The 23,714-nt window shown below is 43.3% G+C and overlaps 1 protein-coding gene across 3 annotated transcripts in view; it reads right to left on the bottom strand.

Annotated features, from left to right (window-relative positions):
* LOC138749415 (rap1 GTPase-activating protein 2-like) overlaps window positions 1-23,714 on the bottom strand; it is a 291,433-nt gene that overhangs the window by 142,528 nt on the left and 125,191 nt on the right. The window lies entirely within an intron of this gene.

Below are 23,714 nucleotides of genomic sequence, written 5' to 3'. Positions count from 1 at the left end.
TCCTCTCTGCCACTCTTTTGGTCCTGTGGATTGACATCCGATCCATTTCTCTGCAGCGACTGTGCCACACTGTGATGCAGCCGGCCAGGATGCTCTCGATAGAGCTCCTGTAAAAGTGCAGTTTAACCACATTTCTGCACTGCACAATATCTCAGTGGATGAATTGTGGGGGGAGTTTTGTGTTCAGCAGAAACATTGGTACAGTCCTGTTATGCTGCAAACATTATGTTCTAACAATTAGATGAAATTGTTTGTGTTTTCTGCATGGTGCAGATAACTAAGGCTTTTGGGGCCCGTTTCAAGTTATACCCACTCTGGCCAGCTCGTATTGCCATGGTGAAGCTGACTAACAGAGGCAGGACCAGTCCAGTTTATTCTGCCTTGATGGACAGTTATTTTGCAGAAGGTTCAGTTTCTTTCTTTGTGGGCAACTGATGCACCCATCGTGGCCTGGTGGAGCTGGAGGGTAGCAGCAGAAACTGCAGCACGTTAAGGAATTATCTCTGCCCCTTCAGTCAGAAGGAAACAAAAGAGCACCTCACTGACCACCCGCTCAGCAACCCCACAAATTACTTGTGGGGACAGCAAGCTCTGGCACTCTCGCTGCATGAGGTTGAAAGGACAGTCACTTCTGCAGCTTGGCAGCAGTATCTTCCCACATGTATCACTTGAGAGCATCCCTGTTACATCCAGCAGATGCACCAGCCCAAAACGGATCTGATCATCCCCAGAACCAGGCAGCCGTTTGCGAGGATAATATTACAGGCTGAAACAGGATTGCTTCATGAAAATTCACAACAACTTTCAACATATTAAATTCAGTCAAACCCAATGCTTCGTATTAAACCATTGGTAGCTTAATATCATCAAAATATAGATATTAATAAAACAACTGTATGAAGGCAGCTGATTTTCATACAGACTGCTTGATGCTGACGTCACCCCAGTACATTTTGAGCTTAGAAGAACCATTTCACTAATATCTCTTTGATTTTTTTTTTAAAGTTCATTGTTGACTTTTGGTACACAGCAAGGTGCTGTAACTATAGTAAAATAAAATGGACTGATAAGAAAATATTGAATCATAAACAAACTGTGATAATACTAAACAAACCAATGAAGGTACATTAAAAATGAGTGATATTTCTTCAGCTCTTTAAACAAGCAACTGTTCCCATAAAATATGTAACTGGCTTCTCTTAAAGGGGGCTGAGTGAAATTTTAGCCCCCGAGCTCCCTCCATGGTTGGCGTCGGTCATTTTTGTTAATTTGTCCGTGATGTCTGATGACTTTGATCACAGTTTGGACGGAGGAAATGGGATGGCTTTAATCCGCAGAAAGATAAGGCAGGTTAAAGTACACACAGCTTAAGAAGCAACAGCTCTGAAGCCAGCATTTAACGCGAGGATGGTTGCATCATTATTCATTTCTATCGATGGCCTGAGGTTATTCATGGACACTAACGGCTTACTGTTATGGTCACCCCAGCAACTGGAAACAGGAGAGGGCATAGAGGACATCTGCAAATAAAATTGCCAGCACTACAATGCGGCTGTGAGAAAAATAAAATTAGATAAATTAGTGTTGTTTCTTTAGAACAGGGGAAACTGCGGGGAGCTTTCACTGAGATGTACAAGGTTATGACGGGACTAAACCAGAGGTTTTCAAACTTTTTCTTTCCACTCACATACCACCTTAAGTAATCCCTATGTCATAAGTGCTGTGTAATTAGTTAGGGATTACTTAAATTGGTATGTAAGTGGGGGAAAAAAGGTTGAGAACCATTGGTCTAGACCCAATTGCTACTGAAATATTTTGCTGGAGAAAAACTGTCATTGACTCATTTCCTTTGGAGTTATGAAACCTTGCACATAATGAGTCAATTAAATAGGATTAAAACAGTGGTTTTCAAACCTTTTCTTTCCACTCACATACCACCTTAAGTAATCCCTTACTAATCACAGAGCACCTATGGCATAGGGAATACTTAAGGTGGTATGTGAGTGGAAAGAAAAAGTTTGAAAACCACTGGAATAAACAGATCTGAAATACCTCCTTTAGAAGATGCATCTCTGAACCAGGCATTATAAGTTTAAAGAAAACGGAGATAGGAGCAGAGATGAGGTGTTGAAAGGGGTTTTCACCCATTGGACGATGGCTACCTGTTACCCCCAGTACATTTGCAAAGATGTTGGATATGTGCTTGCAGAGCTGTGAAGGTAGATCAAGAAAGCAGGATTAGACTTAGTCACACTCATTTTTTTTTTCTGGTGTGGGCACTGAGAGTTAAATGGTCACTTTCCATTTTGTAAATCTGTAAAGCTCATTAGGTATACCGAACCCAGGTGGAGGGATGGGGGGGTGGGTGGTGTTGATTTTATGTTCCTCCGTAATATCAAGTACTTGATTTCATTAGACTCGATTCCTTCAGAAAGACAGTAAATCTTCTATGTCCCTGAAATGTTGATTTAAGTTTGTCCCCTCCCTGTCAATCTCTGAATCAGAACCTCAGAATCAGACTTTATTGTCATGAGCATGTTACAAAATTTGTTGTGGTGACAGAGTGCTAAAACAGACTAGTAAACCAACAAAGTAAATGCTTCTAATTGTTTTCAACTGGACATCGGAGTCTTGAGCTCCCATCCCCATTAGACATTGGCCAAGTGGAGAGGAGACAGAATCAGGGCACATTGAATCCAAGTTATGCTATGGATTGAGGACAATTAATTAAGGAAAACCAAACAGTAGGGAAGAGTAACTAGATTCATTTTCAGGATGCCATGGGAGAATTCTTCAGAGGGCAATGGCTGGGCCTAAACTTTTTAATCATCTAAAAGTAATGACCGCATGAGGGGCTATATCCAAGATTCTAATAGATTACTTTCTAGGGAGACCAGTGTGGGGAAAATGAACACAATTATCAAGCACCAGCCAGCGACTGAGGTCTATAACCAGAAATGATCATTCTGTTTCTATCCTCACAGACACTACCTGATCTATTGAGTGTTTCCAGCAATTTTGTTTTATTTCAGATTTGCAGCGTTTGCAGTGTTTTGATGATGGAAGCCATCTGCGTCTGCTCAGCCCAGGAGCGATATATTTCATACCACTCCAGGTACTGCATTTATGAACTATGTCATGCCTTATTGTCGACAGCATTCTCTCCATTTGCATCACTGTCTGATACAGAGGTGCCAATGCACAGGACAGTAAAAAAAAAAAAATCTAGAGAGTTGCTAACTCGGCCAACGACATCACGGGCATTAGTCTTCACTCCATTGAGGATGTCTACAAGAGATGGTGTCTTAAGAAAGCAGCCTCTATCCTCAAGGACCCCCACCCAGGCTGTGCCCTCCACTCTGCTACCATCGGGAAGATGGTACAGTAGCCTAAAGACGAGCACCAGTGCCACAAGGACGGCTTCTTCCCCTCCGCCATCAGATTTATGAATGAACCACAGACACGACGTCACTTTCTCCTATTTTCTTGCTCTATTTATTTATTTTTGACATGTGGTTTATAGCAATATTTGCACAGTGATACTGCAGCAAAACAACAAATTTTGTGACGTGTTCATGACAATAAAGTCTGATTCTGAGGTTCTGATTCAGAGATTGACAGGGAGGGGACAAACTTAAATCAACATTTCAGGGACATAGAAGATTTACTGTCTTTCTGAAGGAATCGAGTCCGAAACAAGATATCTTATCACTCAGTGATAACAACTGATATCCAAACTAAATCAAAATCAACCTCACAAAAAAGCAAGATAAAATATTGCTGATGCAAAAAAAGACCCTCCAACATTTCAAAGCACGTGCTCTTTTGTTTCCTTCTGACTGATGACTGGAGAAAGAACAAGTTACTCCAGGTGGAGAGCTGGTGGGGTTAAAATATGGTTTGTTTGGGCAAAGCTGGTGGCATCTCTTCAACTGTGGTCATCTAAGGAGTCTTAACTTTAAACTGATGGGAAATGAGCTTTTACAAAGAGGGGACTGAGCTTCAAACTGTTGATCCTTGCTGACGCCACACTGGCTCCTCTAACCCTGAACCAGGGAGGGATGAACCAAAACCTTCGCTGTTCTGTGTCTTGTTCTACATCTGCTGAAATAGTAGAAACTGCGAGACCTAAATGGGTAAATAATGGTTCTGGCCAACAGCAGGTTGAACCTCTCTGATATTTTTGAGGAAGAGAATTTCTTCAGGGTAGGCACCCCTCCAAGAGACTTTGCAGGGGAGCAGCCAAATGGAAGTGGACGGGGAAGTTTGCAGATGTTGGGGTTGAGTGTGCAGCGGTACTAGAGAAGCACAGCATTGGTGGGAAGTGGGGGGCAGTCAACATTTCCATCCCCTCCTGCCTTACCATCTTCTGCCTGATTTTTGACATTCCTGATGCCCAGGCCTGAAACATCCTATGGATGCTGTGTGAGCTGTTGAGTTTCTCCAGCACATTTAGGTATTGCAGTTGATCCCAGTATCTGCAGATGCTCTTGTTTATCTAACATCTTCTCAACCTTGTCATTGTCCCAGTGCATTAAAAAGATGCAATCATCTCGGGCCAGTGTTTTTTTTAAACATCTAGAATCCAGAGGTCTGTACCATGGCAACACCCATACTTGGCAGGCGATCACATGGGGTTGCAGACTCCAGGGGATCAGTGGACCGACGCAGGGCACCAGAGAGGGCACAGACAATGCTAAAAGCACCTCCTTGAGCGTCTTTAAGGCAGGCAAATTTTGATGTATTTTGTGTACAGGCAGTTCTCGACTTCCAACCCAAACGAGTTATGTCCAGCCACACATATGATTGAATTTTTAAAATTAAAACTACCGTACAAGTACATATTTTGCATTAACGTACTGTATACAGAGGTCCCTGCTTCCAGTGGCAGCCTAGGTCCCCACTCCCAGCGGCATTCCGAAGTCCCCACTTCCAGAAGCAGCCTGAGGTCCCTGCCCCCTGCAGCAGCCCAGGTCCCTTCTCCCAGCGGCAGTCCGGTCCCTGTTCATAGCAGCAGTGCGATGTCCCCGGTCTTGGCAGCAGCCTGAGATCCCTGCTCCCCATGGCAGCTCGATGTCCCCGCCCAGTCCAAGGTCCCCAAATTATGACCAACCTGTCAGTCCCAATTACAGTCGTAAGTCGGGGACTACCTGTATTATTACATTTTGCGCATTAGCACATGACCAAAATCATACCTTCTAGGTTCCTTTCAGAGTATCCCAAAGCACTCTGTTGTAAAAATTCAAGTTAAGTTTATTGTCATCTGTTTGTACAAGTACAACCCGATGAAACAATGTTCTCCAGACCTTGGTGCAAAACATGCTGACACACAACCAGTCATAACTGACAAATAACACATAGCCAAATCAAGTATTTTATCTATAAAAATAACTAACTAAACATTGTTTTATGCAAATGAGAGTCTCAGAGTACTCTGCTTGAAGCAAGGCTGCTGTGGCAGTGATGGAGGTACTCAGTAGTCATTTTGTGCAGAGCTTGATCCCATGAACAGCAATGTGATATCAGGCTGATAATATGCTTCTTTTGCCAATCAATTGAGTGTTGCATGTTTGCTAAGGCTACCTCCAGTATCAGCTGCTATTAATTTCTATTCCTTGTACAAAATCCTCTGAAGCATTTCAACCAGAGTTGAGCCTCAAATTGGTTGGCTCTGTGGAGAAGCATTGGTTTGAGAAATTGGCGATGAGCTGCCTTATGAACCACCACAGCTCTTTTGGTGAAGGAACGCCATGGATTTAGACATAGTAGCGATGAAGGAATGGTGATACATTTCATTTTTTTGATAGCGGGGCTGGGAGGTTCGGAGCACGGTGTTAGAGCAGCCTGGGCAAGTTAGCTATCATGCATTTTGTACGGTGAAGGTGCATGGCTGGTGGAGGGAATGAGTGTTCGGGATGACCAGTGCCAGGCACACAGATAGATTTGCTCTGTATGCAAAAGGCTTTCCTTTTGAAGCCGGTGGACTTCAGTTTTACCTTTGGGCTTCAAAGTCAGGGATAGCCCCTTTCAACTCACCTTATTTCACCACTTCAGGTGTACAACAATGGACAATGAAAATTTTGCTTCCTGTATACTTTTGGGAGTATTTTATGGATTTTGGACTGTTGATCCTGAAAATCACCTTAACATTTTTCAGATATAACTTATTTTTATGATTTCCTATCGTATTTTAAGTCTACCTCAAGTAGACAAAACATGTCATGGAAAATTCATTTTCTGCATTTGCACTTCTTCTCCGCTAATCTTGGTGCAGTCAGTGACGAACATAGTGAAAGATTTCACCAGGACATTGCAACCATGAAAAAGAGCTATCAGGGCAACTGGAATCCATCACAGCTGGCCGACTATTGTTGGACACTGACATGAGAGGCATCAGATGCTGCGTACAAATGAAAATCAGCAGCAAAATGTTTTTAAGTCATTTGGACGAACGCAACGTGACAGCTTCATTATGCAATTCAATAAAAGTTCATTTACTATTTTTCCAACTTCCTATGTGATATAGCAAATCTGAAATTATATTTGTGCGATAAGCTTGAATTGTCTATCATATTTGCTTGAATCGTCTATCGTAATCCACCATTTTTTTCAGTACATTTTGAAATAATGTCCAGTGATTTGGACCCAGGCTGTGTTGAGAGCTGGATCCAATTTTTCCTGGAAAAACTCAAACTGGACATTGGCCAGCAAGATATTCGTGAGGAAACTCCACCTGACAAGGCACTGAAGATGCCTTCCACTATTTCACTGATGACTGAAAATGGATTAGCACACTGGGATTATCGTGCCTTTGTTGTGTTTCGTGGATTATGACAAAGTATTTCATGGGCTGTAAAGCATTCGAGCTTCGTGAAAGGCAAGTCTTTAGTTTAAGTAGCTAGTTCTTGTCTGCTTTGCCAGGTGGATGTCAAAGGTTCCATGCCATGATTCGGGGAAGACAAGGAGATTCTTGCCTGGAACTCTCACCAACATTCATCCCTCAAACAAAACAGACCTGAGACATGCTGCTTTTTGTGAGCACTTAGCGTGTACAAATGGTGGACTGCTCTCTTGCACTCCAAAAGCGCATCACTGCCATAAAAGGTTTTGCTGTGCTCTCTGGCAGTATTTAAATCTCTTAATTTTAGTTTGACAATTTACACGCTGCAGGTTCTGCCCAATCACAAAAATATTCATGTGCCATTTTTATTGGCAAACAGTAAGAATGCATGGAAATCTAAAATATATTGCTAGTACGTTGGTGAGTCAATCATTGATCCAAGAGCACACCACTGTCACCTCAGCACAACGAATCCTATGCTTCCCCAGGCACCTGATCTCACCTGCACAGATCTTCCCAAAATGGTGGATCAGAGCATAAAATCAAGAAGCTGGAATAATTGGTAGCTTTCCCAATAAATTACTGTGGGGATGAGATTTAATGTCGAGCATTTCTCTTGTTCCCCATGTCAGGTGTGCCACAGGATGGTACATAGAGATTGGCCCAACAAGTGCATAAGCTTCCACTCTCCTCTTAAGATATATATATATATATATATATATATATATATATAAAACCTCTTGTTCTTCCTTACATTTTGATCTCAGTAAATGTATCTATGCTTTCGCCACAACTTCTCATTGTACAATGATCTCCGCATGATTTCTCCCCCACCCCCCACCCCCACTTCCTCCCTTCTTCTCATTGCCTTGCAACCCTCTACAACCCCCCTTGCATCTTCCCACCTCCCTTCCTGGCCCGATCAAGCTCCCAGTGTAAGCCTATACTCCTGGCATCATGTTTTAAGACAGCCCAATGTACTGTGGTCATAAGAAAAAGGGGAGAATATCTAATGGCGGAAGGTGGGGACTTTACAAGCAGTCGTATGTTTGTTTCTTTGAGATTCTGTGTTTGAACGTCTGAAACGTCTTCCTGCTCTGAAGACAGGTTGCGGAGATGAAACACTCTCACTGTTCTGTCTCTCTGCGATTGTTTCTGGTTCGCAGCATCAAGGCTGTTGTGAAGTTACTTTGCATTGCTTCCAGCCACCCATCCCTCCAGATCTCTCCCCCTCTCTCTGCTTCTCCTGGAGGTGTCGACTCATGCTGACTGCCTGACTGGTGAGGGGTAAGTTCAGTTGGAGCAACAACAACAAAAAATCACCTGCTGGAGGGGAACTCAGGGAATCGAGCAGTATCTGTAGGAGAAACAGACTGCTGATGTTTCATTCATCAAAAGTCAAGGTCAAGGTCCTGATGAAGGGTTCCGACCCAGAACATCAATAATATTTTTTCATCCACTGAAGCTGCGTGCCCCAAAATTCCAGCATCTTGTGTCTCCCGCAAGGTTATGTTGGGGGTCTGTGGTGGGCATCACAGCTCAGATCTCCTGGGCAGTACGGATAGTGCAAAGCTGTTAAGGCACCTGTGACCGGGGTTCATATCCGGCACTGTCTGTAAGGAGTTTGCTCGTTCTCCCCATATCTGCATTGGTTTCCTCTGGGTTCCAATTTCTTCCCATTCTTTAAAAACATAGGGTTATAGGTCAATTGAGATATTTGGGTGGCACAGACTTGAGTTGAAAGGGCTTGTTACTGAGCTGCATGTCTAAATTTAAATTTTTTAAAAATTTAAAACTTAGGAAGGACCCTGCATCACAGAACCCGTCTACATCTGAAGTCTACACAGAGAATACTGCCCAGCAGTGAATGTGTACGAACGATACTGTCTCCTCTCATCCCTCCGCAGCTCAAATTTCCAGTAGGGAGGTCCCTCAACTGGAATTGTGATCAAACAAGAGTTAGTGCTCACATCTGGTGGAGAGGTCTGGGAGGAGGTAATGATAGGGAGAGGTGGAGATGTTTAAAATCTACTGGTAGGTTAACACTGTTTTAGAATATACATTAGCTTCCAATCTGCAATGACAGAGATGTTGAATTGTGAGATCACAGTATGGAATTCAAATAGTTCTCACCTGAATTACAGATAGAGTGTTTGGCAGATGTATATGTTTTGCCAGATAACAGAGAGAGAGAGAGAGAGGAGGAGGAGGAGGAAGAGAGAAAGGAGAGGGGAGAGAAAACGTAGAGGGCAGAGAGAGGGAAAGAGGAAGTGAGAGAGAAAAAAAACAAGAGAGAGGAGAGGGGAAAGAGAGGGAAGTGAGGGGAGAGAGAGGAGAGAATGTCAGAGAGGGGAAAGAAAGAGAGATAAGAGAAAGAGAGACAGGAGATGTGTGTGTGAGAGAGAGAGACAGGAGATGAGGGAGAGAGAGGAGAGTGGAGAGAGAGAGAAAAGAGGGGGAGAGTAGAGAGAGGAAGGGGAGAGAGAAAGGAAAGAGGAGAGAAATAAAGAGAGAGAAAATAAAAGAAAGAGGAGAGAAAAAGGAGAGTCAGAGGAGAGGGGAGAGAAGAGAGGATAGGGCGAGGAGAGAGGAAAGAGGCAGATAGGAGAGACAGACAAGGGAGATGAGCGAAAGAACCCCTACAAATAGACGTGACTGCAATATGAATAATACATCATATTCAGCAACTTTTGTCAATATATGCAATTTATTTTGTCAGAGCTAAGTAGCATGCAGAACGGTTGAAGGGCACCTTCACTGGTGGAGCAAGAGGGAGAGGGAGCTGCCTGATGTAGTGTGCAAGGACGCAGTGCACCTGTCTTGAATGACTAACAGGGAGAGAGGATGTAGCTTAGTTTCTTCTTCACTACTGAAGAGAGTGATTCTCTCTCATTGTTCACAGCTCCTCAGAGAGACCCACCTTCCCTCTACCTCATCAGACATTTCTTTTTAACTTGGCCCACCTGTGCTTATTTGTGCACCATATACATTGGAGTAGAGGATTGAGACCACTGGAAAATTATTTGCATTGTTTAACATGACAGGACTTGGTGCAGGAAACAATGTTAAAGGGACTCTGACTGTATTATTGGGAGGTGAAATTTGGGACAGGGTGATCTCGCAAACAGTCCGCAGCAGGACTATGATAAAATCTCCAGAGTCAGCCTGAGTTCCTCTGTATAAATGTTCTTTTGGTGGGGTCCTCAGCAGCGGACTACTTCAGTTTGTTCCCTGGAGCTAGAGGACACAGGAGGTCACCTTGTTGGGCACACTCCCAGCCTTAATCCCATATGGAATTGCGAGCGCTGTGGCCGCAGGCGCATTTCAAGCGGGCTAGGTTTACAGAGGTGGTGGAAGTCTCAAACCCAATTGGCTGGATGAGTCTGTTGTTGGAAAACTTTAGCAGCTCACAACCAAGGTAGCATGTTACGTCAATGCAGAGCAACTCCAAGTCAAAAATAGCGTTCACCTGATCACGTGATTGACTAAACATCAGTTTCACGAGGATAATGGCAGATATTGATTTGTTATTGGCAGCTGTCCGATCAGCCAATAGGACATTAAAGAAGTTGTTATTGATGAATAGGAAAATTGTTTTCATCTGAGTTGAATCAGATGACATTAATGTCTTTGAGGCAAGCAACCCATGCAGGCAGTGGGCTGCTGGCCACTGCAGTCAAAGGACTCACAGCAGGCTGCGGACTGGTGGTGACCAACTTGAGACTGGCTGAAGGGGTACCAGGTATTGGAATCGAGATGCAAGAGGGTACTAAAGGTGCTGGAGACTTCCTGATTATGTGAGAGGTTTGGATCTGGAGGTCAGGTTGCCGATGGTTTGGACTGAAGGCTGTGTGGCTGTGGAGGTTGCAGGAGTACTGGAGGTGAATCCACAGACACTCAGTGACTCTGGAGGGGACTCTCTTTTGCTCTTTTTTTCTCTGACTGTAAGGGGCACAGGGCACTTTCTGCTGATGGCAAATCTTTGTCTGCCTTACGGTGGATAAAAGGAAATTTTGTGTAATATCACATTTTCTGTTTTATTACATGATAATAACATAATCTTAATTTTTGAAGAGAACCATTAAAGATTTTCCCTCAAGCAAAATTAGATGGGGTTTTAATGGGTAGTTTTAAAAACTGGTCTTTTTAACCAAAGGCTACAATGAGTCACCAACATTTCCTTGACAGTCGAGCCTTAAATTGAAACTACAGAGCAAATAGGAACATCGCAGCATTTGGCACTCGAGGGTTCAAAATGACCAGACATCCATGACTGTATATTGGTGGACCAATCCGCCTTTTTCTTTGTTGCTACAATTCCAAGGCATTACCTAACTCTGCCAGCTCCAAGATAACTTCCCTCTCCCACATGCCCATAGAAATCAAACAAATAGCATGCCCAAAATACACCGCTATCTTCCCTCTCCAGTTTAACCCAAGGCTCCATTCCAGGAATCAGCCATACCAAACCTTCCAGTTTCCTGGATTCACATCCCACATTGTGTGAATTATTGCAATATTGCAGATTCTGTGTTGCACAATGGATCCCCAAAACACAGCAGTTTTTTGTATAATTCAATCCAATCATGGAGTCAGAGAGTGATAGGGCACAGAAACAGGCTGTTCGGTCCTCAGTCTCTGCTGACCATCAATCAGCTATTTACACTAATCCCATTTTTCTATTCTTCCCACCTTTTCATCCACTTCCCCATATTCTAACTCTCACCTACCCACTCGGGGAAATTTGGAGCAGCCAGTTAACCCTGCAACCTGCATAGTTTTGGAATGTGGGAGAAAACCTGGAAGAAATCAATTTAAGTAAGAGTAGAAACATGCAAACTCCACACAGACAGAATCCGAGCTCAGGATTGAACCTATGTCCCTGACACTGTGAGGGTGCATTCCTACCAGCTGCACTAATGCCTCCTAAGTGAAATACATTTTTATCGAAGAACTCTTTTGGAAATATCGTCCTTTCAGAATACAACCTGGATCAGAGATCAACAGAAAGTAACTGCATTGCTCTGAGAGGCGACGAGGTTGTGGTAATTCTTCTTGAGAAATGGAAAATAGTACATTATCTCAGCGATAGCTCCTGTACTGACATTGGCAAAGTTCTTGGGCACGTCAGGAAGAAATCCTTAAGCCTTGTCTGAACCCACGAAAGGACATCATACAGAGTTCCTCTGGTATAATAGTCACCCACATTATGGCTTTTTCTGTTTGGGAGTGTGACAAGACCAGCATTTATTGCCTATCATTCCCTGTGATTGGGAACTTGGTGCTAGGATACTTTCCCAATTTTCAGCAGTATCTGTGCTGTTCTATTTACAGATAGACCCCAACGTACAATAGGTCAAACACAGAATTCTGTGGGCACCATGGTTGAAGTAAAAACTCAGCAGGTTAAACAGCGTCCTTTATGTAGCAAAGGCAGAGATAAATAACTGACGTTTCTGGCTTGAGCCCTTCATCAAAGTATGAGAAAATGCTGGTAAGCGTCAGAAAAAAAGAGTGGGGGGGGAGGAGAGAGGGGGTGGCAGGGCAGGAGATGCAACTTACAATAGGACACACATCGCAAGTTGAAATTATTGTAAATTGAAATTGGGGAGAAAAAACATGACATTTGCCAAAAAAAACACGAGATTTGTCAGAAAAAAAAAACCGTGAGATTTGCTGAAGAAACCCGAGATTTCGCCGAAAAACGCTAGAACAGAATAATTGTAATTTTGAAATATTGTATGCAGGACATCGTAAGTAGGGAGTAAAAATTTCAGATGTATAAAATGCCGGTATACGGCAATGCATTTCATCCGAATGAGGTAACCTATTACCAAGGCCAAACTGAGTGAGCATGGCCGACTGGTCTGATTAGAGAATCGCGTTACAAGTCATCTTCAAGCATTACCATATCAATCCTGAGACGCGACTCAGTGGCAAAATGTCATCCTTTTGGATCTGCTTTCTGTCTAATTATAGATAATGTGGTGAACAAAATCCATCTAGGCATTAGACAGAAACGTAAACAAGAAACTAAAGGAAAATTGGAGAAGAAAGTACAGGAAGGCACAAAGGTCAACATGATATCACAAGAAGACAGACGAATAGAAGCAAAAATGATTTATTTTTCCAAAAATTGTTTCCTCATCTTTAGTGAAAGATCAATTCCAAGAACCGTTTCCCTCACTGTAGATAATATGTGACTGAGTACTGGTTGTTTTTACTTCAGATCGTCAGCAACATTTTGTTTGCTTCAGGATTTGACACATTGATTCTTCAGAGCAAGCTCCAACTTTTCCTTCTTCAATTTTGACTTTATTTTTAGTCTCCCTGACAAAGGAACCATCTCCCTTTCCACACACAGCCACACCCACACCCACACACACACACACGGTTTCAGTTTGATGTGATATGTATCAGTGTATTTATTCAGTTTTTGAAAATTCATCACTGACACAGAATCCACCAGAACCCTTTTTGATTAATCCTTTCTCTGGGTTGAGCCCAATATCCACCCTGCTTCATCCCTCCTCAGTCCACTTGTCACCAACTGGCCCCTGTCTCACACCTCACCCTCTTCTCTTTATACTGTCTTCCCTCTCCTCTCACTCCTAGTGTTTGACCCAAAACTCCGCCCCCTCCCCAACATGCTGCTTGATCCATTGAGTTTGTTATTTTTACCCTATTGCCACTCTTTCAGTGAGACATTAAAATGAGGTCCCATCTGAAGGCAAATTGTCTCCTCCAACTGTCTCAATGACTCAGCCAATATTTTATCAACCAGAGGATTTGATTATAATTTTCCTGTTGTTCATGGGACATTGCGACTTGCAGAAACTGCGTGCAAAAAGCTATAAAAGAGTCAGGATATATAGAGGGCATCAAATGTAAAAGCAAAAGCACTGCAGATTCTAGAAATCTAAAATCAAAAACAGAGAATGATGAAAATACTCAGAAAGCCAGGCAGCATCCATGGAGATGGATTTCAGGTTGAGGTCATTTCTTCTGAACTTGGGAAAATTTAGGGACAAAACAAGCTTATTCAGGGAATGGGAGGGGTGGTAAGGATTAAGGGGGGCAGGGCAGAGAAATGGCAGATGGAATCTAATGTGGGGGAAATATATACAGTTAATGCTAGGGCTCTTAAAAATATTGACAACCAAGTCCACAGTTCATTGAAAGTGGCCAGACAAGTTGATAGGGTGGTAAAGAAGGTGGATGGCATATTTTAAATTATTTTTAAAAAATTTAATGTCCTCATACAGCATGGAAATGGGCCCTTTTGGTCCCTGAGCCCTGGGCCACCCAATGGACCTACAACTCCCAGTACATTTTTGAATGGTGGGAGGAAACCAGAACGCCCAGAGGGAATCCACGCAGACACAGGGAGAATGTCCTTATAGACTGAGCCAGATTTGAACCCGGGTCCTAATCACTGGGGCTGTTACAGGATTACGCCAACCACTAGGCTAACGTGACCTCTTTACTTTTATACTCAATGCTTGGCTTTATTAGACGGGGCATTGAGTATAAAAGTAAGGAGGTCATGTTGTAGAGATATAAAACTTTGGTTAGGCTGCACTTGGAATACTGTGTTCACTTTACGGTCACCCCATTACAGGAAGAATAGAGAGTCTCTGGAAATTGTACAGAAGAGGTTTACGAGTTATAAGGAGAGACTGGACAATTTTTTTTGCTGGAGCTCAGAAAAGTGAGGGATAACCTGGCAGAGGTGTATAAAATGGACAGATGGAATCTTTTCCCCAGGGTAAAAGTGCCATGTATTTAAGGTGAGTGGTTGGAAGTTTGAAGCCGATGTGTAGGGAAATATTTTACACGGAGGGTGGTGGGTGCCTGGAACGGGGGCTTCTTAAGCAGCTTCTAGATGGACATGTGAGCAACAAATTTTTACTCTGATTCAGACATCATGTTTGGCACAGATAAATGGGATGTTCCTATGCTGTACTGCTCTATGGAGAGAAACCAGACTGAATGACCTAAGTGGTGAAGGATGTTTCACAGTTAATTCCATGATAAAACCTGAGCAATGTAATGTTCCTTGTCAGGAGCTGAGGTCCTGTCTTGAAATTACTTCTGGCTTTGTTGGGAAATATATGGGGGTTGGAGGGCTGACTGGGCAGCACAAGTTTCATGGGCCCGGAGGGCCTTCTACCGTGCTGTATCGTCAAATTAAAAATAAAATTTAAAAAGTTGGGTGAACGGGATGCAGGGCGAAAGGCTGAGAGGTCAGAATGATGGTGATCTACTGTTCAGATTCTGGAGTATAGTCACTGCCACACCATAGAAAACTGGTGTAATAAATCCAAGTCCTCCCACTTTACTACTGTGAAAATTGACAGTCGCACTTAGACTTGGATGTGCTAAAACTGGAGCTATTTTAAATCATTCACTTTGGGGATGCAATCGCAAAATGAAAGACACATCAACAGTTTCTCTGAGTCACAGTGGCACAGAGCACTCCCGGCCTGACTGGCGATACACTGCACTGTGCACAAAATAAGGGCTATTAACTTGTCGGCAAGCTCTCGTTCTAAGTGCTCTCTCAAGTGGGCAGTAATCAGATGGCACAGTTAACCTAGCGGTCAGCGCCAGCAAATGGGGGTTCTAATATGGTGCTGTTTGCAAGGAGTTTGTACGTTCTTCCCGTGTCTGCGTGGGTTTCGGCCGGGGCTCTGGTTTACTCCCATCATTCAAAATGTATGGGAGGGGTTGTTGAAGATCAATACAGAGTCATTCTATTTAAATGGAAAGATCCCGATTCACCTACTCTGATGCAATGGGTCTCTCAAATTATGTCATGTTTAAGTTTAGAAAAAAATTAGAAGTTGCACTTTTGATACCTCCATTAAGTTTGAAGAGAGGCGTCCTTCTTGAGTTAATCTGTATTTTGATGTCACCTTCCAGACTGTTTTGGATTTCTGTTGTTTTTTTTTTATTGGCAAGAACCAGATAAACAGTTTGTATTGATCTATTGTAGTCAACTCTCAGTTTAGGCTGCCAAGCCTTTTTTTTTTCTTTTTCACTGTTTTTTGTTTATCTTGGTTGGTTTTTTTGAATATTCTAAATTGTTCACTGCTATATGTTGTACTGTGTCTTGAAATATATTGATGCTTCTGTTTTTACTATTCAGTTCTGTATTCTATTCTCCTCATGTATTGTTTACTGTGATATGTTTAATAAAAAGATTGAAAAACTTAAATTACATAATGCTGTGTTTCAGTATTTATTTCATTTATGGTATAACCATATAACAGAGCACAGAAACAGGCCAGTTCGGGCTTCTAGTCCATGCCAAATACCTTCTCTCACCTAGATGCACTGACCCACACCCAGACTATAATTTTTTATCTTTTCTTTGGCTTGGCTTCGCGGACGAAGATTTCTTTCTTTCTTCTTTGGCTTGGCTTCGCGGACGAAGATTTATGGAGGGGGTAAAAAGTCCACGTCAGCTGCAGGCTCGTTTGTGGCTGACCAGTCCGATGCGGGACAGGCAGACACGATTGCAGCGGTTGCAAGGGAAAATTGGTTGGTTGGGGTTGGGTGTTGGGTTTTTCCTCCTTTGCCTTTTGTCAGTGAGGTGGGCTCTGCGGTCTTCTTCAAAGGAGGCTGCTGCCCGCCAAACTGTGAGGCGCCAAGATGCACGGTTTGAGGCGTTATCAGCCCACTGGCGGTGGTCAATGTGGCAGGCACCAAGAGATTTCTTTAGGCAGTCCTTGTACCTTTTCTTTGGTGCACCTCTGTCACGGTGGCCAGTGGAGAGCTCGCCATATAATACGATCTTGGGAAGGCGATGGTCCTCCATTCTGGAGACGTGACCCATCCAGCGCAGCTGGATCTTCAGCAGCGTGGACTCGATGCTGTCGACCTCTGCCATCTCGAGTACCTCGACGTTAGGGGTGTGAGCGCTCCAATGGATGTTGAGGATGGAGCGGAGACAACGCTGGTGGAAGCGTTCTAGGAGCCGTAGGTGGTGCCGGTAGAGGACCCATGATTCGGAGCCGAACAGGAGTGTGGGTATGACAACGGCTCTGTATAGGCTTATCTTTGTGAGGTTTTTCAGTTGGTTGTTTTTCCAGACTCTTTTGTGTAGTCTTCCAAAGGCGCTATTTGCCTTGGCGAGTCTGTTGTCTATCTCATTGTCGATCCTTGCATCTGATGAAATGGTGCAGCCGAGATAGGTAAACTGGTTGACCGTTTTGAGTTTTGTGTGCCCGATGGAGATGTGGGGGGGCTGGTAGTCATGGTGGGGAGCTGGCTGATGGAGGACCTCAGTTTTCTTCAGGCTGACTTCCAGGCCAAACATTTTGGCAGTTTCCGCAAAGCAGGACGTCAAGCGCTGAAGAGCTGGCTCTGAATGGGCAACTAAAGCGGCATCATCTGCAAAGAGTAGTTCACGGACAAGTTTCTCTTGTGTCTTGGTGTGAGCTTGCAGGCGCCTCAGATTGAAGAGACTGCCATCCGTGCGGTACCGGATGTAAACAGCGTCTTCATTGTTGGGGTCTTTCATGGCTTGGTTCAGCATCATGCTGAAGAAGATTGAAAAGAGGGTTGGTGCGAGAACACAGCCTTGCTTCACGCCATTGTTAATGGAGAAGGGTTCAGAGAGCTCATTGCTGTATCTGACCCGACCTTGTTGGTTTTCGTGCAGTTGGATAATCATGTTGAGGAACTTTGGGGGACATCCGATGCGCTCTAGTATTTGCCAAAGCCCTTTCCTGCTCACGGTGTCGAAGGCTTTGGTGAGGTCAACAAAGGTGATGTAGAGTCCTTTGTTTTGTTCTCTACACTTTTCTTGGAGCTGTCTGAGGGCAAAGACCATGTCAGTGGTTCCTCTGTTAGCGCGAAAGCCGCACTGTGATTCTGGGAGAATATTCTCAGCGACACTAGGTATTATTCTATTTAGTAGAATCCTAGCGAAGATTTTGCCTGCAATGGAGAGCAACGTGATTCCCTCGTTTGTGGCTGACCAGTCCGATGCGGGACAGGCAGACACGATTGCAGCGGTTGCAAGGGAAAATTGGTTGGTTGGGGTTGGGTGTTGGGTTTTTCCTCCTTTGCCTTTTGTCAGTGAGGTGGGCTCTGCGGTCTTCTTCAAAGGAGGCTGCTGCCCGCCAAACTGTGAGGCGCCAAGATGCACGGTTTGAGGCGTTATCAGCCCACTGGCGGTGGTCAATGTGGCAGGCACCAAGAGATTTCTTTAGGCAGTCCTTGTACCTTTTCTTTGGTGCACCTCTGTCACGGTGGCCAGTGGAGAGCTCGCCATATAATACGATCTTGGGAAGGCGATGGTCCTCCATTCTGGAGACGTGATACCTCTTGCCTATATACCTATCTACCTTTATACCTATCTACCTTTTCCTTAAATATTAAAATCGAGCCCACATCTACCACTTTGGCCTGAAGCTCATTCCACACTCCCACCACTCTTTGAGTGAAGAAATTCCCCTTCATGTTTCCCCTATACTTCTCCCCTTTCAATCTCAATCCATGTTCTCTCATTTGAATCTCCCCCAATCTCAATGGAAAAAGCCTATCCACATTTACTCTGGATCTGTCCCCCTCATAGTGTTAAATACCTCTATCAAACCACCCCTCAATCTTCTAAGCTCCAGGGAATAAAGTCCCAGTCTTTTTAAACCTTTCCATGTAACTCAAACCCTGAAATCCAGGCAACATTATTGTAAATCTTCTCTGCACTCTCTCTATTTGGTGACCAACACTGCACACAATATTCCAAATTTGGCCTTAACCAATGCCATCCCAACTCCTGTACTCAATACTCTGATTTATGAAGGTTAATATGCCAAAAGCTTTCTTCACCACCCTATCTACATGTGACTCCACTTTCAGAGAATTATGTACCAGAATTTCTAAATCCCTTTGTCCTAATGCACTCCTCAATTGTCTACCATTTAACATATATGATATTTGCTCATTATTCCTTCCAAAATGTAGCACCTCACAATTATCAGAATTAAACTCCATCTGCCACTCTTCTAACTGGCCTATATCCCACTGCAAGCTTTGAAAATCTTCCTCACTGTCCACAAGACCACCAATCTTACTATCATCTGCACACTTACTGATCCGATTTACCACCCTATCATTCAGATCATTAATATAAATGACAGTACCGATCCCTGAGGCACTCCACTAGTCATCGGCCTCCAATCTGACAAATAATTTTCCACCACTACTCTCCGGCATCTCCCATTATTGAATCCATTTCACTAGTTCAACATTAATATCTAATTATTGAACCTTCCTAACTAACCTCTTATGCAGAACTTTGTCAAAGGCCTTAGTAAAGTCCATATAGACAACGTCCACAGCCTTCCCTTCATCAACCTTCTTAGTAACCTCCTTGAAAAAATTCTAAAAGATTTGTCAAACATGATCAACCACCCAGAAAACCATGTTAGTTGGCTCCTAATCAGTCCCAGTCTATCCAAATAATTGTATATTCCATCTCTAAGAACACTTCATTAATTTACCTACCACCAATGTCAGACTCACAGGCCTATAATTACCCGGTTTACTTTTAGAGCATTTTTTAAACAGTAGAACAACATGAGGTACCACCCAATCCTCTGGCACCCCCCCACCTTGGCACTTCAAATATTTCTCAAGGTCCTGGGGAATATCTTGTCAAGTCTTGAAGATATATCCACCTTTATTCTCTTTAAAACACCCATACTACCTCCCTATTAACCTGTATATGATCTGTAGCATGATCTCACTACTAGTTTTCTGGACTTCACCTGATTCCCTTTCCTTAGTGAATACGGGAGAAAAAAAGTTTAAAATTTCCCCATCTCTTCTGACTCCTCCACATCGCCCTACCCCTTGATCCTCAAGGGGCCCAATTTTATCCCTCACTATTCTTATACCTGTAGAAATCCTTTGGATTTATTTTTACCTTGCCTGGCAAAGCAGCCTCATATCTCCTTTTAGCCCTTCGAATTTTTTTTCTTGTTTTTTTTTGCACTCTTTATATTCCACAAGCACCATGGTAGCATCAATACAGCCTGCCATTCAAGCACTGACACACCATCTGGCCTATGCGTGGTGAAAGGTTGCCCGCCCCTGTTCCAGCGACTCAGAGGTGCAAGTATAACCTTGTGCTAACATAGAAATGCAACGATAATCCATTATGTTTCACAACTCTGCCTTCATATTCTGAACTCCTCATTACAACAATGATTTCAGCGTCCCAGATTACCAGGAGAAGGATTCTGAGATACGACAAGACCTTCAATTTCTACCCAGAAGGTGCTGATTTTGTTGAGATGCCTCACGCCTCACTCTCTTTGATCTTGGAGAATATCAATGATGAACCCAATCCCATCCACAAAGGAAACATTGGACCTAGTCAGGACGAATAACCCTCACTAATTTCTTCTGATAGCTTCAGAATGGTTAATCCTTACCAAATTTCCTAACCTGAAATTGGAAACCTGTGGCTGACAACTGGGATACATTTACAGCTTAGGTATTAACGTGGAATCTCCTGGTCAGTCACTGCATGGGAGATCATGAGAAAACAACAGACACGATGACCCTCTGTTTGCAACGTCTCTGCTAATCAGCAGGAGATCTGGGCAAAAAGGCCTCGGACTTCCCAGGATTGGGAACTGAGCAATCTAATCTTTGGAGCGAGGATGTGGGCCTGCCACAAAGCAAAAGTTGCAAGACTTTGTCAACTTTAATGAGACACTACATAGTTTTACTCAAGGATGTTGTTACTAATAGAAAAGCTTTCTTTTTCAAGAGCCGTTGTAAGCCAGGGGTTACTTTTGGGAGTGTTCTGTATCAGGGTTATGCACTCTTGAATTCAACCAAGTTTATAGTAATCCTGGCAAAAAAAAAATTGAATTATGAAAGCGAATAGTAATCCATGTTTGTAAAGATTGAAGATAATAGATAATGGTTTCTAACAGTGGGTCACTGGGTGAGTGCTAGCGTGTGGTCTGATAGACAGATATCAGATTCTACAAACCAGTCATTCAAAACATTGCCTATTTATCTTCATGGGTGACATTTCCCTTACATTTTTTTTAAACCAGAGCAATTCACAATGGGAATGCGAATCATATTAATATTCTAATTATGTCACAAATTTTCTCTGTCAGTATACATTCAGTTAATTACATACCTCGTCATTATGTATTCATTGCCATTTCTATGGATCTCAAAGCCATTCCTCAAAAGACAAAGGAGGAAAAACCCAACACCCAACCCCAACCCACCAATTTTCCCCTGCAACCGCGTCTGCCTGTCCCGCATCGGACTTGTCAGCCACAAACGAGCCTGCAGCTGACGTGGACATTACCCCTCCGTAAATCTTCGTCCGCGAAGCCAAGCCAAAGAAAGAAGACTGACATCGGAAAAAGCAGCTTATCCTGATTTGTAGAAATACAGGAATATCCCACTCAAACTAAAATAATATGAATTAAAGATACTTAAATTAAAATAAACAATGTGTAATGCATGAATGATGTGGAAAACAAATTTATACAGTAATGAGCAAAACACTTGTAGACACCAGAGATTGGAATCTCTTGATTCTTAGGCTCAAGTGCACAAGTCTGAACTTTTTGCTTGACGATACACTTGCTTGAATGTTTGTGACTGCACTTGCAGAAAGTGCACCCCTCACTCCCCTCCTGTGCTTATGGGCTTGATAGGTGCACTTATTCACTGTAGTGGATTATGGGTTTAACAGGTAGCAAGGATGCAACAGTCCCAGTACATACTTAGACCAATGTAACAACTCTGCACTGTTCTCCTTGATGTTCCCTTGCTAATTTTTTTTATAACAAATAAAAATCTAATCGCCCATGGATGAAGAGGAAGTGGCCTCACTAAAAACTATAGAACAAATAGCCTTCCAAATCTCAAGACACAGACTGTCAGTTTGAGAGTACAATATGGATTGACTTGCAGTATTCAGAGCCTGTGTCATTATTAAAATTGTATGTGACTAGACTTTACACAGACATATTTGTTAGCCATGATGAAAAGATTGGTTTGACAGGTCTCTACGGGGGACACTTAACATAAAAGCAAGTTCCATGACTTAAATTACTGACAGCCAGCATTGCAAAATCTGGGCACAATTTCTGAAACATGTCAGCAATTAACACGTTGAAGTTTTACCTCAGGGATTCACCTTCATATTTGTTCGACAAACAAGAAACATGCTGAATTTCAGTTCTAGCCTCAGCAGATGGATAACTGGTCGTCACTTAGAAATTTGACCTTCATTCAAATGGTGGTGCACACAGAATTTATGGGTATAGAAGGTGCAGGGCAAACCCAATCAGGTACCAGACAGACCAGAATTTGTTGAATTACTATTTATTGGGTGGCTTTCCTCTTTTCAACAGAACAAAAGCAGCAATGAGCAGCTCAGGCCAAATCTGATTATACTGACTGCTTAAAAGAGTCATCTTCTTTGTCCAGTGTTTGCTGTTCCTGAGCTCAAGAACAAACATGAGCTTGCCGATGAAGGTGGGAGATTACAGCGTTATATAAAAGTGCAACCTGCTTTACAAAGTCCTTGATTTTAAATTTTTTAAAATTTAGACATATAGCACAGCAACAGCCCCTTTTGGCCCATGAGCCCATGCCGCCCAATTAAGCTACACCTCCCGGTACATTTTGAAGGGTGGGAGGAAACCGGAGCCCACTGGGAAAATCCACGCAGGCATGGGGAGAACAGACAAACTTCTTACAGACAGCACAGGATTTGAACCTCAATCCCGATCGCTGGCGCTGTAACGGCGTTGCGCTATCTGCTATGCCAACTGCACCACCCTTAATGGAAAACCCCAAAGAGCAGGCAGAAAATCAATCAAATGCCAGTTCAATTCGTTCCCCTCCCCTCCCCAGCCAAAATATGCAAGAAAAATTGATGAGCTTGAAATGGCTGAAAAGACTAAAAAATCTGAATTTCCCCAAATCATTTCCATTTTTCATATCAGCCACTCACTGAATGGTAGCAGGTTTTATTCAAAACTACCTTTGCATATCTGAGCCTCCTTGGTACGACTTTACATGCAAATATTCTATGGAACAGCAATAGACACCATTATCTAGAGTTGCTAGGTGGAGTCTGACTGGCCTTAATATCCCTTAACCTGGACCTTTTATGATGTTTTCCTAACCTCCTCCTTTGCATCCCACCCCCTTCCTTGCACCAGGCCCATAAAAACATGGTAACACAATGAGAGCAAGAGTTGAGCCTTCAGACTCTCAAGATTGTCTATCTATTCACTTATTTGCCTATCCATCAACGCTACCTCTTTTACACAGCGATCCCATTTCATTGGCCTATGAACAACCTGTGTTTGAAGCCAGGTCAGGCCGCTCACACTGAACCAAGAAAAGTTGGGTCATAGCAACCCGGCCTCCCGTTTCAAATTACAGCAATGTCGGCATCCTGGGACGGTGGGTAAGCATTTTACACAGGAGTCGACGTGAAACGCTTCGGCTCTGATACTATCTACTTTGCCGAGCAATTACTGGGATGAAAATGACCCCCCCCCACCCATCTCACATTCATTGCGCTCAGACAGTGTAATTGAAGCTGTGTTAAATCCCATTTTTTTTAAGGGTAGTGTAAAAGGGCCAAGAGGCAGCTCCAGGGCATGTGCTTAATCCCCTCATCTATTCCCTCAATACCCCAATTGATCTACAAATTTGCTGATGACCCCATTGTAGGGGAGGGAGGGGGGTGTGGTGGAGAGGGTTCGTAGCTTCAAGTTCTTGGGAGTTCACATATCAGAGAACCCCTCCCGGAGCCTGCACATTGAGGCAGCTGCGAAGAAAGCACAGTAACACCTCTACC

This window comes from Narcine bancroftii, chromosome 14, assembly GCF_036971445.1.
Source record: "Narcine bancroftii isolate sNarBan1 chromosome 14, sNarBan1.hap1, whole genome shotgun sequence".
NCBI lineage: Eukaryota > Metazoa > Chordata > Chondrichthyes > Torpediniformes > Narcinidae > Narcine > Narcine bancroftii.
The sequence above is the reverse complement of the archived record's forward strand: the minus strand, read 5'-3'. Positions and strand labels throughout refer to the sequence as shown.